Here is a 13,959-nt window from a genome sequence, read left to right as displayed (position 1 = left end):
ATTGAAAAGAATACAATGAGGAGGCGGAGTGGATCCGAAACCTGGAAGAGAAGAAGCAACATCTCGAGGAAATTCGCCCAGCAATAATCTTTGGAGAAAAGACAAGACAACAACTTGCAAAGATGGCAAAGTTCAAAAGACCTAGCCCAGAGAGGATTCTGCACTTCTGTTCAAAGCAATTTGATTCTCTCCACGTTCACTATGCTCGAGCATTCATTGAACTTTTCCAAGGGGATCAAGAAATGCATGAATGGCTCACAGAACATACCACCTTCCTCATCCCAAATCTGAAGAAAGCCAACTACCTCACAAATACCAGCCAATAACCTGTCTACCAACAACATACGAAGTATTAACAGGAATCATCACAGAAACAATGTACCACCACCTAACACAACAAGGAAGCCGAGAGGCAGAACAGAAGTAATGCAAGAAAGATTGTTACGGAACAATAGACCACTTGCTACAAAACAAGATGATACTCCAAAACTGCAATACGAGAAGCACCAAATTGTCCACAACCTGGATAGACAATAAAAAAAAAAGCTTTTGATAGTGTCGCACATTTATGGATGATAAAGTGCATGCAAATGTACAAGATAAATCCCCAAATAATCAAGCTGATTGAGAAAGCCATGGATCTGTGGAATACTAATCCTGCAGCACTCGGAAGGAAAGATCGAAATACTAGGAGTGAAGATATGATGCAGGGTCTTCCAAGGAGACAGCCTTCCCCCCCTCCTGATTTGCCTGGCCCTAGATTCACTTAGTAACCTCATTAATGAGCAAGGACACGGATACACCCCTAACAACCAATAAAAGAACATCCAAAGAAACAAGAAAGGTGACATATCGACTTTACATGGATGATTTAAAACTCTTTGTACCAAATGCCAAAAAATTGACAGAACAACTGAAATTAATGAAACAGAACTCCGATGACATCCAAATGGAATTTGGTCGAGATAAATGTGCCAAGTGCACATTCGTGCAAGGGAGACAAACAAAAATGGACAACGTAAAAATCGACCATAATACAACAATACAGGAGCTAGACAATGAACCATATAAATACCTTGGAGTAGAAGAGGGCCACAAAATATGTCAAAAATTAAAATTGCGCAAAACAATTACCAAATAAAAAAATACATCCCCAATGATTGCAAAAAAGACAAAATAAAAATACAAGACAAAATATCAACAGAAATAGTGACAACTTGGAGAAAGACAAAAGAACAGGGAAATACATAATAAAGAGTTGGACAGATAGGGGATAGACAAATATGAATCAATGGAATGGCTAAGAAGATGTCAGCGCAATTGGCACGGAGAAGGAATCATTATAAATGCCAAAGACCAAGGACAATGCAAGTATGGCTTTAAAAAATGGCAGGACTGAACCAATCGGACAAGTGTAGATTTTGCAAGGTGGAAACAAAAAGCATGACCAACCTCCTATCGGGATGTAAAAAAAATCTCATGTCATAACCGCTGTCCACAAAAAGGCACAACAAGGTATGAAGAGTAATCCACTGACACATCTGCAAAAATCTCAATATCCCAGTATTTTTTTGTATACACTGTCGAGGCTCACATGAGAGCAAACACACAGAACATACAACAAGGGGAGCAGGAGATAAGAGGGGCAGGAGAGGGAAGGAAAAAACACTGGTGAACAGAGACATTAGGAGATGTGTGGGAGAGAGAGGGATCGGGCGCGGTACATGGGGTAAACAAGATGGACACTACAGGGACTTTCAAGAATGAAAACATGGAATTTGTAGGAGGTGGGTTTGGGGTGGATTAACGGGGATATAAAAAATCATGGCTTTGGATGGGGGTAGATAAGAGATGGTGGTGAACATCTGTTTTGAAGACCTGGAGGGAAGAGTTGGATTGAAGAGTGTGTGAGAGTTGTGTGTGAGTCTATCCTTTCGAGTTTTGACCATCTGAAATATTTTAAGCATATACCAGAAAAATGTATAGTCTTCTTGCAAAACAAAGACTATACTTTTTGCAACAAGTAATGTGCAAAATCGACCTACCCAGAAGGTGGGTCCTGTGTTATCTAATATCTTACCTGTTGTGGGGAAGAGGTGTGTGTCTGGAAGGAGAGATGGGGTGGGAAGAGGCAGGGGATTGGTGGGATGAGGGAGGGAAAGGGGTGGGTGGAAGGGAGGAGGCAGGGGAGGGATGACAGAGGGAAAAGGGTGAGACGGGAAACGGTGGGAGGAGAAAGGGGAGAGGGTGGGGGGAGGAAGGGGAGAGTGTGGGGGGAGGAAGGATAGAGGGTGGGGGGAGGATGGGTAAGCGATGAGGTGGGAGTCCAGAGGGAGGGGTGGGGTTTGAAGAAGAAGGGGGGATGAGGGATAGGAAGGTGTTGGAGGAGGTACCCGCATTGCCCCTCATCCAAATTGATGATCAGAAATCAAGCCAGGGAGAAGAGGAAGGGTTTAATATCTGAAGCGATGATTGATTCTCTAACCTTGCTGATGATTGGGAGAAGGCTGATTGGTCTGTCGTTGCAGGGATCTGTTTTTGGCCCTTTTTATGCAGAGCGGTAATGTTTTCTGATTTCAAAGCAGATGGCAGATGACCTTGAGCAAATGAGAGGGTGAATAGAACAGAGAGAGAGGGTGAGCAAGATCAGTAGAGCAGGTTTTTAGGACACGTGGGCTGATGCCGTCTGGACCGGTTGCAGAATCTGATTCGAGGTTTGACAGCAAGCTCTCCACCTTGTCAGGAGAAAAGGACACAGAGTCCAGAAAGAGCTGGGTACGACGAGCTAAGGTGGGTACAGAAAGCGATGCGTTTGGGACACAAACTTAGAAGCAAACACAGAGTTTAGGCATTCAGCCTTTTTACATGCAGTGTTAGCTGTATGGCCATTTGAAGTAAGGGAGGGGATGGAGGGGGAACATACACCAGAAGCAGATTTGATTAGACTCCACCAGGAATTGGAGGAGGGAGAGAGGTTTGAAAGTTCAGACTTTTTTTTTTTTGTATACCTTGGTCGAGGCTCGTATGAGAGCAAACACACAACTCACAGCAAGGAGGCATGAGACAAGAGGGGCGGGAGTGGAAGGGACAAAACAGTGGGGAACAGACACATTAGGTGAACTGTGGAAGGGAGAGGGATGGGGATGGGACGGGGAACTTGGCTAAGAGAAGATGGACATTTCAGGGACTTTCAGGAAGGAAAGCAGGAGAAATGAAGGAAGTGGGCTTGGGTGGATTATCGGGGGTAGAAAAGATCGAGGATTTGGATGGGGGAAGATAAGAGGTGGTGGTGAACAGCTGTTTTGAAAGCCTGGAGGGAAGAATGGGAAAGAATAGAGTGAGGAAGTTTATTCCAAAGGCGGGAAAAAAGAGGAATGAAAGAGTGAAGATGAGCAGTGATTCGTGATTTTGGTAGTTTTACCAGAAGGGGCTTGTTGACGGACCTTGAGCGCCCTGTGGAAATGTGGTGGGGACAAATCGCAGAGAGAGCAGGGGGGGCAAGGCTGGAGAGGAGTCGGTAGAAGACAGAAAGACCACCGACCAACCTGCGATGATTGAGTGAGAGGCCCAAAGACTCAGCTTCATTGCGGGAGATGCCGATGATCTTAAATGCCCTGGTTTCGACAGCGTTAAGCCGAGAAAGGTGGGAGGCAGGAGCACCAGCCCAGAGGGGAGAGCAGTATTCCATCAGGCTACAGACAAAAGCTTTGTAAGTGGTCAGGAGCTCAAGAGGGCCGAGGAAGGACTTAGCACGACGGAGGATTCCCAGTCGGCGACTGGCTTTTGAGACGAGGTTGGAAATGTGACTTTCCCAGGAAAGGTCATGGCAGATAGTGAGACCTAGAAGCTTGAAAGAAAAGACTTCTTCCAGAGGATTGTTGAGAAAGTGGATGGGGGGGTTTTGTAAACAGTCCTTTCGAAGAGACATAGTGAGAGTGTGAGATTTGTCTGGATTGAAAGACATGTTCCACGTGTTGGACCAGTTTGTGATTTTATCCAGATCTGCAGTGAGCGAAGAAGCTGCTGCTTGCCGGTCTGAGGGATGACAGATGGTACGGCAGAGGGTGGAGTCGTCGGCAAAGAGAAATAGAGGATTTTCCAGAGAGTCCAAGAGATCATTGATAAAAACCAGAAAAAGAACACGGCCCAGAACGCTACCTTGAGGAACTCCAGCCTGCACAGGAAGAGGGGATGAAAGAACTCCATTTAGGACCACACGTTGACTGCGACAGGAGAGGAAGTCTGCGAGCCATGAGTGGAGATGGCCTTGAATACCATGGGAAGAGAGTTTGGTGAGTAGGGCAGGGTGCCAGACTGTGTCAAAAGCACGTGATATGTCCAGGGATACGGCTCGGATTTCCTGTCTGGCATTGAGGACCTCCATCCATTGATGGGAGAGCAGAAGCAGCATATCCAGGGTAGAGTGACCTGGTCTGAAACCAAATTGATGATTGGAAATCAAGCCATTGGAGAAGAGGAAGGATTTCATATCTGAAGCGATGATGGATTCCATCACCTTGCTGATGATTGGGAGAAGGCTGATTGGTCTGTAGTTATAGGGATCTGTTTTTGCACCTTTTTTATGCAGGGCAGTGATGTTAGCAGATTTCCAAGCAGATGGCAGATGACCTTGGGCAAATGAGAGGGTGAATAGAACAGAGAGAGGGTGAGCAAGAGCAGAAGAGCAGGCTTTGAGGACACGTGGGCTGATGCCGTCTGGACCGGTTGCAGAATTTGACTCAAGGTTTGAAAGCAAGCTCTCCACCTTGTCAGGAGAAAAAGGATACATAGTCCAGGGACAGTTGGGTGCGACTGGGTAAAGTGGGTAGAGATAGTGATGGGTTTAGGACACAAGATTTAGCTGCAAACACCGAGTTTAGACATTCAGCTTTATCACGTGTGGAATCAGCAGTGCGGCCATTTGAGGTAAGGGAGGGGATGGAGGGGGAACATACACCAGAAACAGATTTGATTTGAAAAGAACTGAGATTGCCCTCAGTTGGGTTTGCTTTCCATGAGGCAAAGGCAAGTTGTTTCAGGACAACTGCCTCGCCACAAGCTTCAGTAAACCAAGGGCGGGAGGAAGGGTAAGACAACTGAACACGAGAGGGGATAAATCTGTGCATGAGGGAGAGCAAGTTTCTTTGAAAGAATTCCCAGGATGAGTTGATGTTTGAGAAAGTAGTGATAGGAGACCAGTCTGTAAGTTTGATGGCTGCTCGTAGACCCTGCCAGTCAGCTTGAGTGAAATGCCAGACTCGACGGTGGTGAGGTGGTTCTCTGATAACAGCCAGAGAGATGTCCACTTTGACAAGGACGTGGTCAGAAGAACCAATTGGAGCGAAGGAAGAGCAGCAGATATTGTCAGGGAAATTTGTCAAAACCAGATCCAGAAGAGATGGAGTACCATTGGTTGAGATCCGGGTCGGGAAGTTGACCGATTGAGTCAGTCCCAATGAGTCGCAGAAAGCTTTTGCTGAGGTGCCATGGTAGGTGAGAGAGGTACCCACACCTAGCCAACTGGCGTGATGACAATTGAAGTCACCACATAAGAGGAAGAGAGAGTTTGGATGAGAAGATAGAAGATGGTCCATGTTTTCGGATAGTGAGGTGTAGATGGAGTCATCACTGTTCGGTGGACGGTACAGTACACATATAAACATGAGGTGGGAGTGGAGGGGAAGCCGAAGCCAGAGGTATTCCTGGGGGTGTGGGGGAGTGAGAGCAGTGCATGGAGAGTGAGGAATAGAGTCTTTGATGAAGAGAGCAACACCTCCACCAGGACGAGGCTCAGGTCTGTCATACCGTAAGAGGGAGTAGCCAGGGAGAGATTCTTGGGAGTCAGACACGTCTTGGGAGAGGAAAGTTTCTGTTAGGCAGATAATGTCTGGTTTGTCAGTGGCAACCTGTATGGAAAGATCTGAAAGGTTTGAGTGAAGGCCCCGGATATTTGAGGTCCACACTTTTAATGAAGAGGAAGGGGAGGAGGCTTTGGGTGCAGGAGGTGCAGGGGGAGGGGGAGGGTAGGACAAGGGACGAGGGGGGCAGGTAGGGAGGGTTGCTGAAGGAGTGTGGGGTATTGCAGAATAACGAGGGGAGGGGGCCGAATGAGGAGGAGAAAAGGCTCTGTGGTGCTGGGGGAGAGGGGGGGACAAGAGACAAGGAAGAAGGCAGTTGAGGATTTGAGGAGGTGAAGTGAAGAGATGGAGGTGAGAGGGCAGTGGAAGGAGGCAGGTTGGTGGATGAGAGAGGGGGCAACTTTGAGAAGGAAGAGTGAGGGGGATGAAAGGTGGGAGAAAGGTGAGGAGGGAATTTTTGAGAGAGGTGAGAGGGAGGCTTGGAGGGAGAAGAGTGGGATGGTTGCTTTGAGAGTGAGAGTGAGGGGTGAGGGGAGTGAGTTGGCACTGAAGTTGGAAAAAAAGAATGGTTGATGGAAAGCGAGCATCCATGGCAAACTGTGGTTTTTAAAAGTTTTAGGTCAGAGGTCAGACTTGAGATTAGAAAGATGTTTTCTGGTTCTCCTGAGGGAAGACGCACACTTGTTCCGAGCTTGGTGGAAGGAACTGAGATTGCCTTCGTTCGAATTAGCCTTCCATGAGGTGAAGGCAAGTTGTTTCAGGATAACTGCCTCACCACAAGATTATACCATGGGTGTACCGTGGGCAGGAGGAAGGGTACGACAACTGAAGATGAGACAATTCTCGAAAAATCATGGAAACATGAACCTAAACCAATCATTGAAAACAAGGAAGTAATGCTGACATATGACCTGATGATCCAATTGAGTGTGAACTCAGAAAACGAACCACTATGACTGGACATAGAACTCAAGAGGGGTCTTCATGGTGTGTTTGTTTCTTCTCATCCACTGCCAAACTCTCTACCTCTTTACCTTCTCATGTCTTTCCAAACAGCTCTGGCCTTCCCTTTTCAAAAAAGCAGATTGTTTTCCTTCCTCAAAAGTCTCAGACTATTCTCTCTTTCTTCACTTTTCTATCTATGCAATTATTTTATTTAAGGCCTGGCCTCAATGAGGACTCATAGTCCACGACTGGAGCCTTCAACGTAAAAAAAACAACAAAAAAAACAAAGATCCTACAAACCATCCCTGGGAACATTACCACAAACGAACTACAGCTGGAGAGTTGAAGGTTGTCCGGGGCTCAGTGATGATCCTAAAAAGGGCCCTTGGAATAAAGCTCTGAGAACAACACATCTTCACAACTTGGCCCATGCATCAAGATCCTTCACCAAAACGAAGGTGGACACACACACACACACACACACACACACACACACACACACACACACACACACACACACACACACACACTTGCAAATGCACTGCAGGAGGGAATAGGATAATGATCACTATTAATGTTATATTTCTTGTTCTTCCTTTAACAAGGCTCCAATAATAGATTCTGTATGTCGGATACTTTGCACAATAACGAACTTCGTGGACTAAAACGTCGATAAGTAATTTAGCCTACTGATGGAGTTGTGGTGCTATAGTGGACAGAAAGCTGTTATTTTGATGATGCTTGCACTGCATGTACCGTATTGGGGAGTGGGAGGAAGAATGGTTAACAAATATACCACCATTTTGTGAATAGAGATCTGTTGGTCTACCCACAGCCCGTTATTAAGAGGCAGGTGTTCAGATATTCACCTTCACCACCGAAGGTGTTGGAGGTTATGTTTTCACCCCTTTATTTCTGTTTCTTTGTCTGTTTGTTTGTGTACAGGATATCTCAAAAAGTTGTGGACGGATCCGGATTGAAATTTTGTGGACAGGTTCGGTGTGAGACAAGGAGACGAACTGATTCGATTTTGGTGAAGATCCGGATCCGGATCGAGCTCCGAGAATTTTAAAGTGATTCTTCACCATTGAGAGATCTAAAAATGATATATCGCACGATATCTCAAAAAGTTGTGGACGGATTCGGAAGAAACTTGGTGGACAGGTTGGGTGTGTGACAAGGACGAATTGATTAGATTTTGGTGAAGATCCGAATCCCGATCTGGATGCGAGAATTATTTAATTCTTAAAGTGATTCTTCACCATTGAGAGATAGGGCCAAAAACGATATAGTTCTGTATAGCATTTTTCAAAAATGGATTGGGCATGATATGCTCTCGTGGATCAGGCATTACCTGGTGGAGGTATGCACTCGACTGAGTGCCCCTCCAGTTAATGTATTGTATTGATAACCAGTGCTCTTTCACCAACAAATAAACTGCTTTGGACAGCATATGTAAGTTTAAAAATTTTTATGGACTGGTCTACCAGCCTAAACTCTGCAATATAGAATGCTGCGAAACACCGGGGTGACAACTTACAGGTGGGTCGAGATTATAAGCCAAGGCTAGACAGCTCAAAGGTGAGTGCACGCAACCTCGAAGCTCTCATGCCAGCCCTGTGAATTATATGAGGAAGTTACTAAACTAGTGTGGAAAATAATTACAATGCACCAAAGAGTGCAAAACACGCATTTTAGAGTTTCCTTAAACGTTTGTGGTCAATTGCTTACTTCTGCATATGTGCATATTATTACTTTATTCAAAAACATTCTCGTGAGATTTATCTTCTTCAGTAAATGGTATCTATCTTCGATACTAATAAATGACAGTGTGTAGGTCAGTCAGTGCGTCTCCTCCATAACTCCAAAACCATGATACCTCGTGGCCCCAAACATTGTATGCATACTAATGGAACTCCAAGGAAGTGCATGGATGAAAATTGGGTGTTTGGGTTAATTAAAACACCTCCTTTGAAGATAATTAACACCCATATTTAATTACCCTTTATCATATCAAGACTTCATCATTTGTCAGCCTCTTTCTCAGCCCACTCTCGCTCGCTGGAGTCTTAATTTGCCACTTGTTTTGGCCTGCTCAACAATGCCTTGACTTGTAACAGGCCGCAACACTTTCTTAACGATAAAGCAACTGCATCAGCTCAAAAATATTTTTCCACTTTCCTCACTCATATCATCAAATGCCTCATCTTCATACCTACAAATTAATAGATACCTAGAAATGCTTATAAACGCCTGGAGACGCCAGTGTTCATGGCTATATTTCATTTCCACACATGCCATGACCTGTAGAATCTCTTATCCTGAGCATAATTCCAAAATTTAAACTGCGTAATTGACCTCAGCAGCAGTTCCGACCGCGAAAGACGTATTGATTTGTCCAATTCAGACATTGTTTGACATTCCGGGCATCTCCAAGTGAAGTTTGATATAACTGATCGCTAATGGCTTGCCAAGCCAGCCGTTCCTTATCAACCGTTTTGTTGGAGTGCTTGCTTCAGTGCTTAAGCCACTTGGCGAGCACTCTACAAGCTGCTTGGTTGTTCGTTTCAAATCCATGGCGAAACACGGCAACAGTACTTGCACTGTCACTCTGAACACATCGATCAACAGTTCAGGCCCCACCCACCTGTGTTGGGCCCTGTAGTGTAGTGTGGTGCCTTGCCCACTGAAAATGTTGTGCAATTTTATTTTTAGACGATACCACTTTGTTTAACCTTTTTGTGTGATCTGCTTTCATTATTCTCCCATCACTTCAACATAGATACATCTGTAAAAAAAAAAAAAAAATAGCATCCATCGACCTCATGTTCAGAGTTCCATCATGTTGGTTTGAGCTGTGAAAAGCATAGACTGACATTTTGTGTTCTCTGTTGTTTGATATATTGTTACGGATCTGGGGTTCGAGTTTTGCCATGAGGGGAAGCGCTCAAATTCCTCCCGAGCACCTGGTCCTGAGGCCACCAAGCATGGATAACTCCACGCTCTGGTGAGGTGTTAATAAACCACGAATGCTGATTGGTACTGCCAATCCTGGCAGGGTTTCACTACTTCGTGGGTACCTTACCTGTGGATGGCCACACCAAGGGGGGTCTCGTGCCCTTGATGCGTACTTGCATGGAACTTACTGTATCAGGTGCAGCCAAGCGGAGTTGCCAAGTACACACTGGCTAATCAAGAGCAAATCACGTGGGGGCAGAACTTTCCAGCTAAACTACCTGCTGACTATGCTGGACCAATGGGTAGATGACACAGTGATCTGGGTACATTTATACAAGTTTATTTACACAAATGAGGCAAAAATAAATAAATAAATGCAGGTGTTTACAAAAGCACAATAAAGAACACAGAGATGAAATTATATTAATACTACGCTTCTACAACCTTATCTTACATGAGGACTGGAAAAATCAGATTCATTCCTGATGAAATTAGAGTAGCAAGAAAGATAGAGACAGTTCAAAGTGATTGCAACCTAAAGAATACCTGGCGCAGCCAACAGACCAGCACAAACCAGGTGGCTTAGGTGAGGGAAAGAGGGAGGAAAACTGGGGGGTGTCTATGTTGTGTGATTTTAGGAAGTAGATGCAGTGCAGTGCGGTGAAACGCAGTGAGGTGCAAAGGGGAAAGTGTAAAGATGTGGGTCAAGGGGTGGCGGGGGTGTCAGAATGTGTGAGTAGAATAGACTTAATGTGAGCATAGATAAATCTGTTAGTGTAATTATTAATTAGTTCATTAATTATTTATAATTACTGAACTCATGACTATTTACATACAATCCAGCTTAACAGCTTATGAGACACTGCTCGGACTGGACAAAGTCATCAACCTTTAGCAGTGAGGAGAAGTCGATAACACCTATTTTTTTAAACAAGAATAAAGGAAGAAGGTAATGTCTTGCATGAGATGAATCTGAACCTTCCTTTAAATCTGAATTATGAATTTCCATTTCTTTATAAGTCATATGTTGTCTCCTTGAAAAGAATACTTGAGCTTGTTGATAAGTTTTACCCTTTTATCAAGATCCTTTGGTCATTTTGTTTCACGTTCGGGTCGGTTTCCTCATAAAGCTGTCATCTCAGGTTGGAATTCCTGACACTGTGTAGATTTCTCCATTGTCTCCAAATGTTTGCCTTTATTCCCATGAAAATACACTGATGTCTTCAAATGCCAATGCATGGAGATGATATTACATGCGTCTTAATCTCTGTTGAAAAATGACTGACATCTTTTGAGACAAACTTCTGAATTGCACAACAAAAAAGTTGTTCATCATTTAAGTTGTCGAAAACTTGTCGGGAGGTACGAGTGCTGGTACGCAGACATACGCATAGTATCTTTCTTTAGTGTGCAAACAGGTTCCAAACGTCGGAGAGGATTGATTGATAGAGGAGTTTAACATGACAGACAGATGGGATGCGCGGATATGGAAAACGTACAACGATGTCAGCAACGCTGAAGTCATGTGATGCAAGTCGGCAGCACATGATATGGAAAATTTCGTTTCCAAAAACGATATTGAATTCCAGGAAAGAGGCTTTAGTTCAGGAAATTTGTGGGATGCTCACGTAAGTTAATGAAACTAAGCAAAAGAGGAAAAGTAGAGGCAGTTATTCATCATGCAGGTTCAGGAATCTTAAACAATGGATTACAGGTGAATTAGATGTGAGAAAAAAAAACACACACACACACACCTCTACAGAGGTGGATACTTTGAGACTGGGTAGGTCTCCGTCCCTCCTCTAAAACACACTCACATGTGGAGATAGCAGACAATAACAGCAAGTTGCATGCATGCACACACACTAACACATTGAGGTGGATACTTTGGGATCTACAAGGGCTTTGCTCAATCTTCTGAAACCTGCATAAGGTGATGACAATTAACGACACACACAATGAGATTATTACTTAAAATGGACAAGCACAAGGTTCGTTTAAATTATCATTCGTACCTGCAATTGCTGGCTGCATGATGAATATAACAAACTTTCAGCAAGGTGCATTACCAACCAAATTAATGCCCAAACTTGACGGTTCCTCGAAACACAGTTCTGTTTTTGTTTTTGCTTATAGCAACTTGGCTGCCGAGTAGCTATCATTTCTTGGAAGCACAGCTGTGCCTGCATATGGCAGCTTGGCTGCCCGGTAGCTATCATTTCTTGGAAGCACAGCCGTGCCACTGATACTGGGCCCCTCTACCACTACACTGGTACTCATTTCACCAACCTCAGGAGGATGACAGGTTGAGTCAACCCCGCCTGGTGTTAATTCAGCAGCCAACAAGGCTCAAACTATGCCTGGTGTTGGCTTAATGGTTATTGTGCTGGGTTTGAGATACACGGGTCCTGAGTTCAAATCCCACTTAGTGTTGAATTAATACCAGGTGGTGTTGATTGTTCCTGTCATCCTTCTGAGGTCGGCAAAATGAGTGCCAGCATGCTGGTATACTGTGTTAGAGTGGCAACCTGTCCAAGATTGTGCCGAATAGCCAAGGTGGCTGCTTAGGCAGCACCAACGATCTGCACAGAGTATGGTCCCGATGGAAGGATAGATGAATGGAGCATCAAACTCAGGACCTTCGGATCCTAAGCCAGCCACCCGAGCCACGAAGCCAAATCCAGGCTTACCTCAACACAGTGCTCAGTTCCTCAAAAAGTGTAATACACTTTTTGTTCCAATGGGTTTCCTCTCCTCTCTCCCCCTCCCTCTCTCTCTGTCTGTCTCTGTCTGTCTCTGTCTCTATCTCTCCTGCCCCCTTATGGTTGTTCGTATTCTGGGTGTGGTGTCATGGGGGCTGTGTGGGGCTGATCTCGGTTGTGTTAAATTGTCATTGTGTTTTCTCTCTCATTTCACCCCCTCCCTCTTTCATTTTCACCATGCCCTTGTCTTCTAATTATATTTTTGTTTCTCTTCTGCTTGAACTGACTTCAAGAGAGGGAGAAAGAGAGGAAGAAAGAGAGAAAGAGGGAAAGAGAGGGAGGGAGGGGGAGGGAGAGGGAGGGAGATGGAAGGAGGGAGAGGGAGGGAGATGGAAGGAGGGAGAGGGAGGGAGAGGGAGAGAGAGGGTAGGAGGGAGAGAGTAGGAGAGAGTGGAGGGGGAGAGAGAGGAGGGAGGGGAGAGAGAGAGCGAGAGTGAGAGCGAGAGCGAGAGAGAGAGAGAGAGAGAGAGAGAGAGAGAGAGAGAGAGAGAGAGAGAGAGAGAGAGAGAGAGAGAGAGAGAGAGAGAGAGAGAGAGAGAGAGAGAGAGAGAGAGAGAGAGAGAGAGAGAGAGAGAGAGAGAGAGAGAGAGAGAGAGAGAGAGAGAGAGAGAGAGAGAGAGAGAGAGAGAGAGAGAGAGAGAGAGAGAGAGAGAGAGAGAGAGAGAGAGAGAGAGAGAGATTGGAGGGGGAGAGAGATAGATTGGAGGGGGAGAGAGATAGATGTGGGAGAGAGAGAGGGTGAGAGGGGAAGATGGCCCATTGGGTGTGGTGAAACTGCTTCGAAAGCCACTTTTTTGCTTATTGGATTGGATTCGCTATATATGCTTGATATCCCTTATTGTCGGGTTTTCCGTCTGTCTGTGTGTGTATGTGTGTCTGCAACGCGAGGCTCCACAGCATGAACCAGCGAACCGATGTCGATGAAACTTTGCCAACAGGTGCCATATGGTCTAGGAATGAGCGTGTTTGAATTTCGTTGCCTAGCAACCACCCGTTGCTGTGCAGCGGCCGAAAAACCGCGTACAGTATTTTCAATACTTTTCCTTCAGTTTTGAATGTCGAGAAACGAGACTTCGGAATTAAACACTTCGAGATATTTAGAAAATTTTACTCAAGCCGATTTTTGATTGACGTTTTATTTTTCAAATGGTAGTCCTTCAAAAATCGGGTGTCTATTTACCGTCATTTTTTATGAGGGGCTTAGGAAAGTGGGCGGAGCTTAAAGAAAGTGGACGTGGTTGATGAAAAGTGGGAGTGTCGTAGGAAAGTGGGAGTGGCGTAGGAAAGTGGGCTTGGCTTATGGAAAGTGGGCGTTGCTTATGAAAAATATTGTGGGGCTCAGGAGGTGTGGCCAAACAAGAGCATTGAGAGAAGTTTATCGGGTTTTCTGTGTGTGTGTGTGTGTGTGTGTGTGTGTGTGTGTGTGTGTGTGTGTG

The sequence above is a fragment of the Eptatretus burgeri genome, chromosome 15, assembly GCF_056783735.1.
Source record: "Eptatretus burgeri isolate ZD-2024b chromosome 15, Ebu_testis_v1, whole genome shotgun sequence".
Classification (NCBI taxonomy): domain Eukaryota; kingdom Metazoa; phylum Chordata; class Myxini; order Myxiniformes; family Myxinidae; genus Eptatretus; species Eptatretus burgeri.
The sequence above is the reverse complement of the archived record's forward strand: the minus strand, read 5'-3'. Positions refer to the sequence as shown.